We start from the raw sequence: 15,896 nt of genomic DNA on the forward strand, positions 1-15,896 counted from the left end.
ATACTTCCTGAATATAGTGACAAATTAATAACATTCTGAGATTACAAAATGTAATACAAAAAATGCATCAAAATAACCATTTTAGAGACAACTATCATTAAGAGTTTGACAGTCTCTATTTTAATACTTAGGTGTATGTTTATAACTACATCCACTCTGTGTAGTAAAGTCACATTTTGCTTTCAAATTTGTATCCTACTTTTATTGCTTAACAAGATCATTTTCCCCTGACAATATTCCATCTTGTAAATGGAACCTTACCATGTTCTATAGTAGCATTACATTTGAATGCATTATTTAGGAAAAGTTGGAGTGCAATGGCTATTCATGAGTCTAAATTCTGTAGACTTTTAGGTATAAAGCTGCTGGAAAAGCACTGAAGAAAAGATCTATAACAATATGTAATCCCATTATTTCTAAACTTCACCTGCTCACGTTTTTATTAATGAGTTGAATGAATGTGTCTGTGGAGTATGCTGCTCAACTGTGAAGAAGGCATGAAGCTGATAGAAAGAGCAAACATGTTGGGTGATGAAATTATAATGCAAAAAGATCAAGCAGATTGAAATGCTGAGCTATGAAAGAAACTTATAATTTCAAAGGAATGAATATTAAGTTTCTATCTTGGATATTTTTAAAAATCATTAATGATACAACATGGCTGACAAAAATAATAATGCAATTTTGAGCTATTTTGTTAAAAGTGCTCTGACCAAAATCTGGAACATGAAGCTTTAAGATAAAGTAGAAGGTCAAAGATGGAGTTTGTTCAGTTCTCTGCTCTATGTGTTAATCAGGGTATTTCAAATGGGCATGATTCAAGAGAAAGTGCCCATAAAGTAAGAAGTCTCAAAATATGGCATATAAAGGAAGGCAGAAAATGTTAAAAACATTTAACCAGCACACAATACCACTGAATTATAGAAGCTAATTTGGCAGTTGTATTAAACAATACGGAGAGATTTAAGATGAATCATTTGACTTGTCCTAATAGATTTGTTTCATGTCCCATGAAAGAAAAATTAGGTCCAAAGAATGACATTTTTGGAATGATTAATTGTGTCTCAATACAAGCAATCGGCTCCATCTGTAACAGTACATAACAATATTATGATTTAGCATTTGGAATTATCCATATACAGAATGTGCTTCCTCTATGAGTTTGGAAATTTTAAGTCTCTGGACATAGTCAAGCAAACACACAAAATTATAATAAACATTCACCCCCTGCACAATCTCACATATCATCTTGCTTAGATTGCCACCAATAAGGACTCAAAATATTGATTTCAAGCCTTATTTGTCTCCTAAATTCTAGACACACAATCACAATACTCTGTTGTCACTGTTCTCAGTGGTCTCTACTGGGAGTGATTTTGCGCCTGCCTCAGGGAACGTTAGGAATAGTCTGGAGATAATTTTGGTTGGCACAACTGGGAGGGGTACTACTGACATCTAGTGGGTAGAGGCCTGGGATGTTAAAGCATACATCCAAAAATGTACAAAACAGCCTTCACAAGAAAGCATTATCAGCTTACAGCATCAATAAGAACAAGGTGGGAAAACTCTGCTCTGTTCTTATGGCCCATGGTTAACAAATTCAACACAAACAACTCCAAGCTCATAATCTCCACTCTGCTATCCATGTCACTTTTAAAAGTGCAAGCATTCTTTCAAGAAAGTTAGTTGCTATTCCTATGATCAATGCAATATCAACTACCCAGTCACGTTAGCCAGACATCTCAGAGTCATCCTTAATTCTACACTTTCTTTCACCCCTTAATGCCAAATTCTATTGATCTACTTATAAATCCACCATTTCCTTTCCATCACTACTTCCACTGACAGTTTGGTCCCATATTTTCTGGCAACAAAATTTTTTTCAAATTTGCCCTTCCCATTGTTGCCAGGATTATCTTTCTAATACACAAAATCAATCATAACATTATCCCACACAGGAAGCACAGGAAAAATGCCATTGCCCAGTGAATGAAAGTTCAAACTTTGAATAAACAAGGAAAGTGTTAAACAATGTGTCATCAAGCTCTCTCCAACAGTCTTGCCCCACATCATAACTCCTGCCTTTGATGCTAGATTATGATGCATTTAATGTTCTTTTGAATATTGAGGTTCTACAGCTATCTTATGTATCACCTGCTGATGAAAGAGATAGAAATGTTCATATTAAATATGTTCCATTGTATTACTATTCTTTATATTAACATCTAATATATTATTTCTATTAGGCTTCAATTTTGAATAGGCATTCCTAAACAGAATATGTTAAGAACAAAAAAAGTTTAAAGGACTTTTTCTTTACTATAGTCACTTGTAGGTATATTTTGTGTTATGTTTGTTAGCCAAAAGAGACATGAGTAGGTATTTAAATGGTTTGCTAGGTGATATTTTGAAAATATTTAGATTTTGTAAATGAATGTCTCCAAAGACCAGGAATCCAAAATGCCAGTACCTGTTATATTCTCTCTGGAGGAGTGGGTGGAAAAGCATGTAAGTAACATTTGCTTATTAGGAAGGTTAAAACTCACTCAGAGAAGTTTACAAATATACTAGTCCTTTGAGGGTAGCCATGAAAGGAAAATAAATCTTGGACTATCAAGTATATGTAGCCAAAATGAAATGATTCACTATATAGTTATTTAAATATTAAGCATGACATTAAGGGAAATCACATGAAATATATTTAAACATGCACTACAATGAAATGTATTAAAGGTACACAAATCTCAAAATCAGTTTTAATATGTTAGAAAGAGGCTTGTATATACAATAGTGCACCCAAACCGTTTATATTTGCTTTTGAAATCTGGAGGAATTCATTCTCATTCACACATACACAAACTCATATTGTCTCCTTCTCCACCTCTAAGCTGAATTCTTCCAAAAGAGACCATGCTGCCAGGATCCAAGAGCAAAGTTAGGTGTTCCAGGGAAGTACGTCTGGGGCTACAGCCAAATATCTACAAAGCAGAGTTCTCTAAATAATAAAGAGTTGACTGTGATGGCAAAAATCTTACTGCAGGTGCAGATATATGATTATTGGTATACAAATCAAACCTTCAGCTGCTTCTCCTACCACAACCTTATTTCATACAGTGTTCTAATTTTTTTAAAAATTTTTGTTCTGTTGTAATTTTTTTTAAAGATTTTATTTATTTATTTGAGAGGTAGAGTTACAGTGAGAGGGAGAGACAGAGAAAAAGGTCTGGTTCACTTCCCAAATAGCCACAACAGCCAGAGCTGGGCCGACTCGAAGTCAGGAGCCAGGAGCTTCTTCTGGGTCTCCCGTGTGGGTGCAGGGACCTAAGGACTTGAGCCATCTTCTACTGCTTTCCTAGGCCATCAGAAGAGGAACAGCCGGGACTAGAACCAGCAGCCATATGGGATGCTGGCGCCACAGGCGGAGGATCAACCTACTCTTCTACCACACCGGCCACTCTAAACTTTTTTTAAAACTATTTATTTGTTTATTTATTTGGAAGGTGGTGTGACAGAGAAACAGGAAGAGAGAATGAGAGAGATATCTTCCATATACAGGTTCACTGCCCAATGGCTGCAAAAGCTAGGACTCCGACCAAGCTGAACTCAGAATCTAAGAACTTCATCCAGTCTACGACATGGTGTCAGGGGTCCAAGCACTTGAGCCATCTCCCACTGTCTTCCCAGGTGCATTAGCAGGAAGCTGCATTGGAAGTGGAGTAGTCAGGACTCAATGTTGCAATGTGATATGGAATGCTGAGGTTAACTGCTATGCCATAACATGGTCCCTGCCATTCTAATCTTAACTGGAGTTTTCACTCTGAATCTCTTTACTACAGACTGGTCCAAATGTGGGATGGAGTAAGAAACCAGAGAACACAGAGGAGGGCAATGATAGGAATAAAACCAAAATAACAAATAAAAACTGAAGGAAGTAGAGATTAAAGGCCCTTCTGCTGTATATAAAGGCCTTCAGATTTGCCTTTCTTTAGCAACATAACTTTATATATTCTGCTCAGATTTAATATGTTAAAATGAGCCTTTGTGCAAGCATTGCTGACATTTGGGATGGTAATAGCATATAAAAATAAAGCCCAGATATAAATTAATGTATCTCAATCATCAATACATTTAAAATTTGTTTTTGAACATTAATTGTTTCAATATTTTTTGTTTCATTTCACCGCTTGCATTTCACATTTATCTTTGTAATAAATTAATTTTGATATAATTTAATGTCTTATCACATCCTAAGAAGCCATTGCACAACAGGGCTTTTGAAACACTTCATTACTACGCACCATACAGGAAATTTTCTTCCTAACAATCCTTTTCATAACAAAATCCAAATCAGTGATTGATCTGTTTAAGTACCGTTTTAGACAAAATTAAATGGAACAATTTCTCAAGCTCTATAAAAATGCTTATCAGCAACAAATGAAAGTTAAATTACAGCAAACTAATTGACAAAGCATCATTTTCTGATATCAAGCCTAACTGTTTATACAAACCTCAATTTTTCTTATTATTTACAATATGATATGAATCATGCAATCAAAGAGCATCTTTTCCTTATGGATAAAGGATTTCATGTCTCATAATTCAATGCCTAATTCCTTTGCCCCTTTGTAATTTGTCCAGGCATGTAGTGCAGATAACCAAAGGCTAGGGAGAATCCCAACTCTTATTTTCCAAAGACACATTTCTCTGAACATTGAAGAGAAAGCAACTTAAATAAATAAATAAATAGCTGAAAGATATACAATAAAAATATAATGTAAATATAAAAAGTGTCTCTGAAAATGATGCATAGGACCATGAACATACTCCAAAATAATTTATCTCAATTAATTGCACTCAATTTTAATATTAAATAGGTACGTTTTAAAGGTTCATGAGAAAATCTGTAGTGAATCTAATTTCATCTAATAGAATACAGTGAATTCACTATAACCAGTCCATTCTGAATCTAATTTCCTATACGTGAGATATCAATGTAATATAAGCTGTCTTTGACATTAGCTGGAAGATTCTGCATAGAAAATGGCAATCAATGTGACTTCAACAACCTTCTCACTTGTGAAATCCATAAGTATGCCAGGAGAGAAAGTGACTTGCAAAATGAGATGAGGGGGAAAAAAAAGTGAAAAAGAAAAAAAAAACAAGGAAATCTTGCTCTCTAGAACTGGATGGTACAAATTACTGTAGGTGACATAAATTAAATGAATAGAAACAGGCTAAATTTCTAAAGAGCAGAACAGTTTCTCACTTTGACAAAACAATCTTTGCTCAGGAATTAGGTGAAAAGATCAGCATGATCACTCAAACAATCTTTTGTTTTTAGTTCCAGTGTATTCATATTACCTCTCATCAGGATTTTTGTTAGGATTCAGCACACAGCAAGTAGGTAGTATTGCTTTTGTTATTGCTATATGCAGGCTGGGCCTCCCACAAGGGCGAGGTTTACTCCTTTGCATTATTTAGAAACCCACTTACTGTTTGATGTAAAGCTACATTTGAATAGTCCATGCCAAAAGGACAATGATAATAGGGGTTTCTGAAATTTGTGTATGAAATCCCATCCATATAAAATCCTATTGTAAAAGTGCTGCATTAGTGCTCAACTGCTTTTTTTTTTTTTTTTTCTCTCTGAATGTAGTTGGTCATAGGTGGAAGGTAAAAAGACAAGTGGAGAAATTGAAGAAGGGAGCAAAAAACAAAAAATAGCCAACTTAGATATAATACAGTACCAGATAAAATTGATTTAAAAAGGTAGAAATAAGAAGACAAGGAGGCTTGAAGAAGACCCTCTTGTAGCTACATTAAAGTGTATGGGACAGCAGCCTACCCTACAAAAGGAAATCATCCAGAGATCCTGGTGACATGCGTAACATGTCTGCAATATTTGTTGAGGAAGATTTCAATAACAAGTTCCTAACATCTAAATAACAAGTATTAAAAAGACCGTAACCAGCTTTTCTCAGTCTCCGCTAAGATCAAGCATGAAGATGGGGGCTTATGCAGCACCAGGAAGGATTTAGGAAAGGGTTTAACCAAGAACCTTACAGCAATGCAGCTAGCTGCACACTGTGATGGATTAGCGGAGGAAGTTGTGACACGGCTTTTTTGAAAATACTTGGGAATTGTACAGGTTCTCATCTCACCCTGAAAATCACTTTTCAAGCTCTTCTTCAGCCCCCTAAGATTTTAAGATATATGTTAAGGGCCAGTTCAAAAATGCAATTATAGAGAATTTAAAGGTTATATTTAACCAGAAAAATAATAAAGTATGCCACATTCCTATTAGTCAAAATATCTAGCCTCCAGTAAATTCTTGATGTAGTAACAGATCCACAAAATTGGTTGGCACAACACGAAATCTTCGTAGCTGAAGGTACACCAAGGAATTCACACTTCTCAGTAACAATCATCAAGATCTGAATGTCAGGCAGCTTGCTGCTTCCTAACAACGCAAACCTTGGAGAACATTGGTCTTAAATGTTAGAAATGTTTTTATGGGTATAGCAGTTAACACACTGTTTGGGACACCACATCCCATGCTGATGCCTGTGACCCTGTCAGGGCTCTGCTTCCAATTGAAACTTCCTGTTAATGTGCACCCCAGGAGGCAACAGGTGATGGCCCATATACTTGGGACACTGGGATTCAGTTCCTAGCTCTTGATTTCAGCCAGCTCTGGCTCTTGCAGGCATTTGTGGAGTTAATAATTTGAAGATCTTCCCTCCTCCTCTCCTATGCCTTTCAGATAAAATGAGAATTTAAAAAAGAAATATTTTCTTCAGTAGCCTCTTAGAAGTCGCTTCAAATACACACAAGGAAAATGTCCTAATACCTTCAGTATAATTTTAATTAATCAGTATTAATGAATGTCTCCCATACAGAATGTTCTTAGAGTTGTGAAATGTTCTCATGATATCAAAATTAGAGAAAATATGGATTGACAAATACATGGATCAAAAATTGTTTCTTAAGCATCATTCTTGAATAATATAGGACCTTGTTCTCCACGAGCTCTTGACGTATTATTCAAGTTAATTTCACTCCTATACATTATAGTTTCGATGCTCCATTAGTTACCACAGATCAGGGAAAACACTTTTCACTTGCTTAAAAACTGTTAATTGCATCAACTGTTACTCAGTATGAAAGAATGGAAAAATACAATGGAATTGTAGAGATGGAAGAAACTGACTAACCCTAAAACATCCTGATTGTAAAAACAGTAAAATTGAAAATTCAAATCAGATTTCTCAGCATAGATAGTGTGCATGCGATCATGACACCCAAGCACCAAGCACCCAGGGCATTTACTTCCATTATCACCCAGTTGTATGACATTAATGAAATCTGTATTCCTTAAATAAAGGAATTTTCTGGGGAAAAAATAAAACACATCCTACCTTGGTAAACCTTTAATATATGTCATTTCTGTTAAGTCACTTCTGTATTATTTTTGCTGTTGATTTCAAATGTCTTTTAACATAATTCAAATCACCTGGGAAAATGACGCCTTCCAACCCTGAGTTGTTTTTATGTCCTGTTTCCAGCCACCCTCTTTCTTAAATGGGTGGCTATGTCTACTTTCAACCACTGTCCAATGACTACCAAATTTCCATGTCTGGTCTTACATTTTTCAGCATTCTTTCAACCTCATTTTTCAACTTGCTTGTATCCATGTTTGCCATTTATTACATCTTAGTAAAATCACTGGAAGAACTTGTAAAAGACCAAGACAATGACCTACCTCAGATTCTGAGTATGTTTTCTAGACCCACCTTTGTGAATTCACTTTTAGATTTTTTCCTATCTGCTGCTTCACTCAACTGATGCTGGGCCAGGCAGAAGCCAACATCCAGGTATTTTATCTGGTCTCCCACGTGGGTGGCAGGGGCACAAACACTAGCATCATCTTCTGTTGCTTTTCCCAGCACTTGGCAGGGAGCTGGATCAGAAGTGGAACTGCCAGGTCAGCAACCAGCACCCATATGGGATGCTTGCATTGCAAGCCTTGACTTCACCCACTACACCATAAAGCTGGCCCCCACATTTGTGAATTTTGATAGTTAGCAATGCTTCTGCCAGCCCATCTAATCCCAGGATTTTTAAACTCTTATCAGTTTGTGGAAGTATTTTATGAGTTATTTATCAACTTCAATGAAATCATTGAGCTCTATGAAAAATTTCTTTGGCATTCAACTCCACATTTAGTCAAAGTAATCATCTCAAAAGTCCTCTGTAATGAGTATTATTAATGTTTCCATTTTACAGTTGAGGAAACTGAGGCTCAAAGAAATTAAGCTGTGGGATGCTGTGAACACTGCCAGGATGCTGTGTAGCCTGCATGATAGGGTGACAAAGATAACAATGTCCAGGAGGGAGACTTACATTGGAATCCTGGCAGTGCCACTAGAGCAGCCAGATTTTGTCGTTCATCCTCTTTGAGCTCCAGTTAATCATGGTAAAATTATGATTATATCATTGGTCTTTGTAGGTCACTCAAGAAGTAGTACTCCATTCCCAATTTCAGTTCTCTTTTTTTCCTTGTCATTTTCTTAAACATGAACCTCATTTTAAAATTCTTTTTCGGTCTTTTTCTTTCTGAGTAGAAACACATTCCCACATTTAAAATCTTATTATTAGAGATTAATCACTCATCTAGGTATGATTATTTAGGAAGTACATCTGCTATGTAAAGTCCCTTAGAAAGCCTGTTCAAATGGGCTAAAATTGGAAACAATAGAAGAACCTACAAATTAGCATATTAAACAAAGCAAAAATCATAATTCAAATTATAACCACATTAAAAAATCATACAGGTACTAAAATTACTATTTTAAAAACATGATAAAATGATAGCTATGAAATATGACATAAAATATATATGTAACATGATCTCCTACATATTAATTATTTGTGTGTGAGTGCATGTGTGTATACAGCTATGTGTTTGTAATTTTATTAAGAGATAAGAAAGAAACATGTCAAAATCTTAATAGCAGTTATGCCTTGGTTAAACACTTTTGGACTATATTTTTTCTATTTCGCAGTTCATCTGTATTTTACACATTTTCTCCAAAAGGCATTTTGTACTGAGAAAAAAATATGTAATGTATAAAATAAAATGAAATTTTCAAATGATGCATTTGGAAATAAAACAAAATAAAGACAGAGTAATGCAAATTATCAAAATATGCTATTATTTGCTTTTTAAATTGTTTCTTTAGTTTATAACATGCCTACCCTGAGAAGTCCTCAATGAAAGATAAAGATTCTCTCAGATTGTACACAGATTAGAGGTTTTTTCCCTGACCACATTTGCTTCTGTGGGAATTCTACAAATAAAATATTTGCAACAGAAAGTTCTGAAATCAGGGAACAAACTGTTCTTAACTTTGTAGGGTAATTTCCCAATTGTTTGGGAATCAGCTTTGCCCTCACAAAATTGCAATAGCCTCCAAACCAGGACTGAATGCATGTCTACTCTTCTGAGTTATGTCATCAGTCCTTCATTTTCATTATTCTTCTCTCCATGACCTTGGGAATGAAACAAATTTTCCATGGTTCTTTTTTCATTTTTAATGCCTCTATTCCTGTATAAAGTAGGATAATAATAATACCAAATTGATACTCAGAAGGGCTTTTTTTTTGAGGATTAACTCAGTTAATATGTAGAAATCCCATGGGAAAATCTTCATAGTATTGCTTTTATAATAATAATAATCACAACAACAGATATTATTTTTAACTTCAGCAACCACCCTTGAGATGCATGTACAGAATTTACCCAGATCCTGGATAAAGACACTGCAGGAGAGTTTAGTTACTTCTCAGCTTACATGGGGACCAAGAGCCCAACTCCACCTTTGTCAACATCAAAATCCAGCAGTCCTAAAACCATCATACAACAGGAAATACCTTCATCAGTATTTACAATCTACTGTTTGCAAGACCAGACACTGAATAATGTTGGAGGACACTCAGCTCTGCCCTCAGGCTGGGGAAGAGGGCAGGCTGTCTTCAGAAGGTAAATGTGATATAGCAAGGTTGAAATACAGGTCACAACAGCAGAGAGGAAGGTGCTAAGTGCATCCTAGGGAGCATCAAGCTACCTGGAGGAAGCAACACTTCAGCAGAGATGCAAAGAATGAGCAAGACTCAGCCAGCAAGCTGGGGACAACAACAATCAGCTGGCATTTGCTCCCTGGTGTTCAGTGCTGGATCTCTGGAGCTGCCAACACTAACTTCATGCCAGGTGACAAATGATCTGAGTGCCCACAGCTGCAGCTGCCGCTTTATAGGCTCTCCCTCCTACTTCCCTCGTTAATGAGCCTGAGACCAGGAAAGAATACATCTTAGTAACCAAAAGCTCTTCTGTTAGCCTTTCTGTCCAGAGATACAAGAGAAGCTTCTTCACTCCTGTAGACAATACAGCCACAGATCCTTTGTTATTTTCCTTTAGCACTTGCAAAAATAGCAATTTACTGCTACTAACTCAATTTTATGCATCTTGGCGGCAGACTGTGGTATGTTCATAAATATGTTCATTACAAAAATACACATTTTTTCAAGAATAGCTCCAAAGCATGTCAATGCTTCTAGTCTTCCTTCAATTTTTACTCCTAGGAAATATTCTCATTGTCCCTAGCTTTTAGCAATTCTGATGTTGCAATGTTCTACCTATAGTTACACAATGCCCCAGAGACGCAGATATGCTAGAAGACAGTTATTCTACAGGTAAATAGCTTTATACAGTAAAGGCAAGTTTTGTGACTTTATGGATAGCTCCAGTTTTCAGACATTTTAAAAAGATGTTTCATTGTAAATAGCAAAGATGAAGGAACTTTTTTTCCTTCCAAAACGTGGCAGGTGTAATGTTCCCGGTATACGGAACTACCCTTCAGAAGTCGGTACTGTACGGCAATATATACCTGCTTCAATCTACATGAAAAAATAATTTAATCTTTATTCAATTTTCCAAAAAAAAAAAATGAACAAATGCAAGGGATATTTGGGCTTGGCAGTGTGTTTAGTATAACTGGGAATTTCAAAAGAGGTATGAAATCTGTTCCCTGCGTTTAAGAAGTTTGCATTATGGTTGGAGAGGCTAAAGAGAAACCATGTGACACTGATTCATTGACACTGACTATAGAAAAGAGTGGCATTGGATACACAGAGAGAAGGAAACTTTCCTCTACACATCAAAATATAGAGTACAATATGGGATCGAGTTGTAGGGAATCATCTATTATTATTTTATATTAGTTTGTATTTGTGTATTTTTCTAATATCCAGCCTTCCAAAAAATAAAGAAAAACCCTCGGTATGTGTTATAGGACATTGCCTTTGTACCTTTCAAACTCATCATTTAAAGAAAACCATATGCTCTTGTGAAATAAGTTTTTACAAATTGAGAAAATCTTGACCAAATTAGCTGCATTGTATGAAGAAAAGATTACTTCTGATGTTTTAAGAAACACAACAGCTTTAAGTCAACCACTAGGGGAAAAAATCTGCAGTATACACTGCAGTATATTTCCCCAAAACTGAACATCCAGCATCTTAGGAACAATGTGTGCTTCCCCAATCCATTAGTCTCTTGCCAACCCGTGCCCCAGGGCTTAGAATAAGGTGAAAGTTTTGGGTCAGCCACTATGTCTTAGCACCTCCTCTCAAAGAGCTAAAAATAAAGCATTAACAGCAGGTCCAGCAGGATGGAGAATGGGGCTGGTGTGGAAATTTGTCATATTGACACTGATGAAAGAAAAAGCCTGACTCTGCGCAGATTAGCTCAAAGTGAAACTGAAATTCTGCACTCTCGATTTAACTGACATATATAAACGCTAACATCATATATTGTTAAACTGAGAAATTCCACCCTTATATATATTTTAGGTGAGTCAGATAAAAGTAAATTGGGATATAAAAATCATCATCACAGATGATGTCCCTCTTGGGGGACTAAATTCCAGGTGAATTTTTTTTAACTTGTTGGTTAAATGGCATTGTTTGTTTGACTTTTCTGTTTGTAAGATCTGCATTCATTCATAATTTAGTTGAACAAATCACATTTATAAATTCCTTTAAAATTTGTTTTATTTTTTCATTTAGTTGCATCGTTTTCTTTACTAGTTTCTTCGCGTATGTCTGTCATTTTCCATAAAAGGTAAGGACATCAGTACACAGGGAGAGAGAAAAGGAACCTCCATGGTCAAACTGTGTCAGTCTTCCACGTGCTACGGGAGCTAAGATTCTCTTAAATGATCCATTTGAAATCTAGACTTATTGACTCTAGTGAGTTTCATCTGAACTGAGTGCAGACAATCAAGTACTTGAAGTGTATTTGTAAGAAAGTAAACATGTCACAGAGTGCAAAAACTTCCACAAATTCTTCAACTGTTTCCTGAATTTATTTGTCTGATGTGTGTTCTTATCTACAATGTTTACAGTGGGATATGCAGATGAACTAATGAATTATGTCTGAATAATCACAGTCTATAATTATCTTAATAAGCATTTTTTAAAATGTGAAGGAAAGACTATGTAAGAGTTTGAAAATAGGATATTAGAGTGTGATTATTTATCAGTAGCAGGGATTCCAGGGAGCTTGCTTGATGTATCTGAAATGGATTTAGCTGGAGCAATAGCACCAAAGACTTGGTAAAGTTTGAGGCTGTTAATCTTTTATGACTCTCACAGAAACTAAAAGTGAAAGATATATAATCCTGGTTTATCTCCATTTTACCATTCATTCATTCATTCATTCAGTTTGGTAAATGTTTTCAAACATTAACGTAGGATCTGAGGAGATAATTTTGAAAAAGAGATCCATATCTTGGAACTTATGTTCTATTATGGTAGACAGTAAATAAATTTAAAAAATTATTCTAAAACTTTGCACTGGATCTCACTGTTATACACAGTGTTCCTATGAGTGCTGAATGTACCTTGTTAGTGGTGCTGACAGTGAGCTAATGATGAAACCCCAAATTTCGAGTCTGCTGTTCAACCTCATGTCCAATGTTACCCAATCTATTGGCATAAAATCTCTTACTGGTCATGTCTACAATCAATGAAGAAGGTAGTTATAACACCAACTAACTGGAATAATTCTCTACCTAATCACATCTGCCAAAATGGTGATTTCAACTCATCCATTGAGAGAAGGGACTTTCCAACATGAAGTCCTTATTAATACCTTTAAGTCGGAGCTCTTTCTCTATTTAAGTGGCTCACATGCTGTGCATCTTCTCCCTAGTGGTATTTATTTCATTTGTACTTTACTGTTAGCCTGTGTTCATGAGTAAGCCCCACCAAGCCATTCAACTGGCAACTCCTGGAGGGCAGAAGTTCAACAGTTTCAAATTCAAACTTTTTTTTTGGTATCTTAGATGTTATTTAGCATATTTTATTATATATTTAGCCCTAAATTTTTATTTCTGATGTTTAATTGTGTTATATTTGTTTGTGTGCAATGGACGGACATAATATTTAGCTGCTGCTTTGTGTGCAATAGCTGTTCCAAGGGAGTCCATCAATTTTTTAAGTAGTTTAACACTAGACTTAGAACAATATTATTGAGTAAGATTCAGCCTCAGGTATTTCCAGTTTAGTTCTGAATCTTTGAATTTTCAATTTTCTGATTTATTTACAATAAAAACTCTCAGTCATAACACTTAAGATTTCAAAATTCTTGTGAACTCCATGTGCATTCTCATGTCCAGGGAACTTATATTTATATGTGTTTGCACCTTATTCCCAAATTATCACCTAAATCAATATTTCTTAAAACCAACACTTTCCTCAGAATTTAAAAGCACTGCAACCAAACTGCACAACTGAGTGAAACTTGACAAATTTAAACTATAACAGGTAAAAAAGTACATTTTTTAAAATTCAAATTTAATGTTTGGTAATAGATATTCTATATTCTAAATTATTTAGATAAAAATAACACATGTGAAGGCACTAAAATCCATCCATGTTTATCAATGTACATTATAAACTATGCAATAATAATTCTACATCTAGGTCACATATACATACTACTGAATACACACATACATGACACATCCAGATGGCACGTTAGACCATAAAAAGCACATACACATGACACGTTTTTCATAGCTAGTACTTTCAGAGCTACACACTGTTCTCTCTGACACAGACATGAAAATATTGAGATTTTACAGGTGTGTTCAAGTCCACATTTACAGTTAAAAGTGTTTTAATATCTAGTTCACGGTAATTAAACATATTTGTTTGCCATTGTCTTTCAACACTCATATCAGGTAAAACTATGAAGTAACCTGATTGAAGTTTCTTACTTCTTGTCCTCTAACAAAGAAATATAAAAGTATTTGGTGCCATTATCATGTGTTCCTGCAGACCAGGACTCGGGTCACATTTCTATCCATAAACAACGTTCTGTAAAGCTTTTATTATATCGTATTGGAAAGAATGAAAGACCTCGACCTCTCAGCCCCCAGCTTCCTGATGAAAATGAAATGGGCGTATACACATAGGCACAATCCCGGACACAGAACATTTGGTACACAAAGGATGATCACACGGGTTCCTACCCAGCACAGTTCCATTGAGTAGTTTCTACCGCACGTACCAGCTCGGTTGCCCACGATCCATGCTGCTTTTAAATACTACAAAGCAATTTACGCTCCAAGTACCACCCGCTTAAGTTCTTGCTTTCGCTCTCAGAAATGGATACACTTGTGCAGTAAGTGATGCCTTGTTGCAGCTGCCTCTTCGAGTCCTTCAGAAACCACCTCTGAGCCGCACCGGGTTAAGCCCTGCCGCTCCAAGCTCATTCTCCCCGGCAGCTGGCAACCGGCCGATCACGGGAGGAGAGAACACGCGCTGGGGCGCCATCTGGAGGTGCCTCGAGGCAGCTGCAGCAAATTTAGAACAACTGTGGGCGGAACAAGAATGTCAGCAGATTCTTTGTTAAATAAGCATACTGGGTTTATTTACCCATCCCAGGGAACGTAAAAAATAAAAGCCAAGAAAAAAAAAACGCAGGAAAAGCACATTCTATTGCCTATGAAATTTGTATTTCTTTCATACTTCACAATAAAGTAAAAGTGTGATCTCATGTATGTACAAACAGGAGACGCAAATTCATTTTTTGCTTCTTGGTGACTCATCCGACAAGAAAATAATTAACACCGACTTCTATTAGAAGTTTCCAAGATTTTGGTATTTAACTCAAAGAAAGCTTTCCAAAAGAGAAATTATGTGCATCCCAACCAACACAATGCAAGCATGTTAAACAAGCTCTGTGACTTTTAAAAATTACAAATCTTATGCCTGAAGATGATTAACAGGTTCCATATCTATGCATTATACTAACTGAGTATGACAACAAGTAAAAGCAGTTCCTGTGACAGGTGTCCATATAACTTGAAAATTTTAGCAGAACTCAGAGTTAATTCCTTTCATCTCCCTAAGCCTCTTTCCCTTAGAGGATAACTGGTATAACTGAATGAGATATAAGCTTAATTAATTGCACAGGACATTTTTAAGGCTTATGTACCGTGATATGCATTCAGCAAGATGACGAATGCATGTTTCTCTATTCCCAAGAAAGCAAACATGCATTGCTACCCCCTCTCTCAACCCATTCCATTCTATTTCCACCATGCCTCAAAATTTGGAATTCCCTGTTCCTTCAAAATCAAAACTCCACTTTGAAACTACGTAATCAGAGACTCATTTACAGTGATTGTGTGATTTTTTTCCGGCAAAGTGTGAACCAAAGTTTGATTATATACTCTTCGGGGCCCCTTTGGGAAATAGAAAGTCATAATCACTTCAATTTCAAACCAGTATTTGACAATTTCTGGTGGGATAAACATAGAAGAAAT

General features: G+C 35.9%; 1 long non-coding RNA gene across 1 annotated transcript in view; it reads right to left on the reverse strand.

The window, feature by feature from the left end:
• Positions 1 to 14,835, reverse strand: part of LOC127482892 (uncharacterized) — a 261,324-nt gene extending 246,489 nt beyond the window's left edge. The window contains exon 1 of the long non-coding RNA XR_011388069.1: positions 14,636 to 14,835. This is a non-coding gene — a long non-coding RNA (uncharacterized lncRNA). The remainder of the gene's footprint in view (positions 1 to 14,635) is intronic.
• Between the last annotated feature and the right edge of the window lie 1,061 nt (positions 14,836 to 15,896).

The sequence above is a fragment of the Oryctolagus cuniculus genome, chromosome 4 (assembly GCF_964237555.1).
Source record: "Oryctolagus cuniculus chromosome 4, mOryCun1.1, whole genome shotgun sequence".
Classification (NCBI taxonomy): Eukaryota; Metazoa; Chordata; class Mammalia; order Lagomorpha; family Leporidae; genus Oryctolagus; species Oryctolagus cuniculus.